The following is a 2599-nucleotide window of genomic DNA, read 5'->3' on the forward strand; positions in this document are numbered from 1 at the left end:
GCCCAGCGCCGCTGCCCGCCGGAGGAAGAACAAGAGATTGGTTTTTTCCACCAAATTCCTTTGTCTTTCAGATACTATCGGTATGCTTCCACCGCTCATGTGAGGGATGCTGCATAGCTTACATTCACGTTGTGAGTCAATAGAACACTTTGTGCTGCTATTTTAAGGTGAGAATTTGTGTTACTAAATCTTAACATCCTGAGGCAGGATTTCAAAACAAACCCGAGTCAGCCGCTTAGAACATTTTCACATTTAAACTGCAGGAGAAGAGCATTAAAGACTAATGCTGCGTATAATGCAGCATCCTAGAAGAAAGCGCTGAAACATTATGGCAATGCTTGGATAGTGAGCGGTACTCAGCAATGCAGGAATTAGATTCACACAAAGTTGTTGTAGATAGGATATTAAATGTAGAAAAGGAAGCTGAAGGGTGCGCACAGGGCTCCTGGGGAGGGGTGGACACCGTGTCCTTATTAAAAAAAAATAAAAGGTAATACTGATTCATTGATTTATTGGCCAGATCTTCAAGGTCTCCTGAGTAGTATATATGGAATTTGACAAAAGCATAAACCCAATGGATTTTGTGATGTCTCAGGCAGAGAGGGGCTGGTTCCCATCGCACCCCCTGTTCCATGGGACGTCAGACACAGCCCGGCCCCCGGAGCCCTTGGAAGGAGGAACCTCCAGCTGCTTCCTCCCGGGTCAGGGCAGGCTCTGCTCTCCTGGGGAAGCGTTTAGTTCCCTGAGGAACACCTTGGACCTCCTACTCACGCTGCAGCGGATGCTCGCTGGCTTTGGGCAGCACCATAGCGGGCTCAGGAGGAGCGCCGTCAGCCCCTGCTCCGTTACCCACCTCACACCCACCCGGCTGTTCTGCCCGACCCTCCCGCAGCCGCTCGAGCACAAACCCCCCGGGCACAGCCTCACGGCGCGACTCTGCTGTATAAACCAGCAGCAGCAAAACGCATTTAAGCCCAGAGATACGAGCAAGGCAAACTAGTAAATATTTTCTGCCTTTTAAGAAATCCAATAAAAGATTTAGATCAGATTAACATTTAAAACACACCCACGCTACCCTGGGCAGGATCCATCCTGGCCAGAGCCGTCTGCCTGCAGCCCCGCGGCCGGTTTGCTCGGCTGCTTGCCCCCACACTGGCCCAATGTGGGGTCCTGCCAGCCCCCGCCACCGGCCGCAGGGGCTCCCGGGTCTGCTGTGCTGATCTTTGTGAGCTGCTCAGCAGCCCAGCATTGCTGGAAGAAGTTATTTCTTTTTACTTTGTTTCCTGAGGCTGAATTTTAGCTTTTTTTTTTTTTCCTGATGGCCACATTGAGACATACCTATGGGCTGAGGAGCGCCCGTGGTGTAAAGGCTCCGCTGTTGTACCTGGGTAAAGTTAAAGACACTGAGTGGCCAGTTTTGATGCTGCTTTATCTGTGTTCACGGTTTTGCAGAAGCCATCGATACGTGTTCTCCACCTTGCATTGATTTCCCTTCACCCCCCACCTGAGGTGCGACAGCGAGAGCCGGGACAGCGCTGTGCTGGGAGGGAGCTCAGCTCCGAACCAGCTTTAGGCAAAGTCTGGAGTGCTCCCAGCTCGCTTCATCTCTCCAGCTCACCGACCGTGAAGACACTGTGCTGAAGGGCAGTATTTTCACATTTTTACGTTAGATTCAGGCCACACCGTGGAAAATAAGATTAATCTAGTTTTTAGATGTGTTTTAAACTGATCCAGAATGTTTTTTCCCCAATGTCAAAGTTACTGGACTTGTTCTTTGCAAGCACTGCCCCGTTCCTGCGGGAGCACAGGCACAGGGACGGGGACAAGGGACGGGGTCACTGGAAGATCATCCTCACGCAGGATGCCTGCAGCGTCCCTGCTCTGCCATGAAAACACACAGATCCCAAAATTGAAAAAAAACCAACAAGTTAACAAAGGTGTGCTGGCAATACAGCCAAGCAGCCCCAGGTTTGGCAGGGGCCGTCTCCACACAGCACCAGAGCGAAGGACCCAGGTTTACGCTTCCTTTAGGCATAAGCTGGGCTTTAAGTGGGTCATTTGATAACAGAAAGGACATTAAGCGAAAGTGGCACTTGCCCATATTTGGGTGACATTCTTTTCAATCTTTTTCTCATTTGAATATTTTTCTCCTTACCTTTATTTCCAGGATGTTTCCAAACAGACTGCCCGTTCCGTCTCACTGCCGAAAGCTGCTCTGTGCGAGGCGCCCGATCGGAACCCAAAGCCCCCGTTACTGGGGGTCCCTGCCCCGGACACAGGGCTCAGTGCTCGGAGGCTGTGGCTGTTCAGGGCGGGGTTGGTGCTAGTTTTGGTGCCAGCCCGGAGCCTGTCCTGCGCTCCCCCATCAGCCTCTGTACCTGGAGCAGAGAAGTGACAAATAAAGACAAGACCCACCTCCATCGGCACACAGATAACCATCACCCAGCACAAAACCCCCTCGGAGAAAGGCAGCGGAGGCTGTGCTCGGACAGGAGCCCAGGAGGTCAGGGCTGGGGACACGGGAGGTGCTCCCCCCTTGCTGGACCCGCAGCCCAGCTCCTGCTGATGTGTTTTTTCTTTGCATTTTTCTTACATTTTT

Source organism: Pterocles gutturalis, unplaced genomic scaffold (assembly GCF_000699245.1).
Source record: "Pterocles gutturalis isolate BGI_N339 unplaced genomic scaffold, ASM69924v1 scaffold1402, whole genome shotgun sequence".
Taxonomy (NCBI): domain Eukaryota; kingdom Metazoa; phylum Chordata; class Aves; order Pterocliformes; family Pteroclidae; genus Pterocles; species Pterocles gutturalis.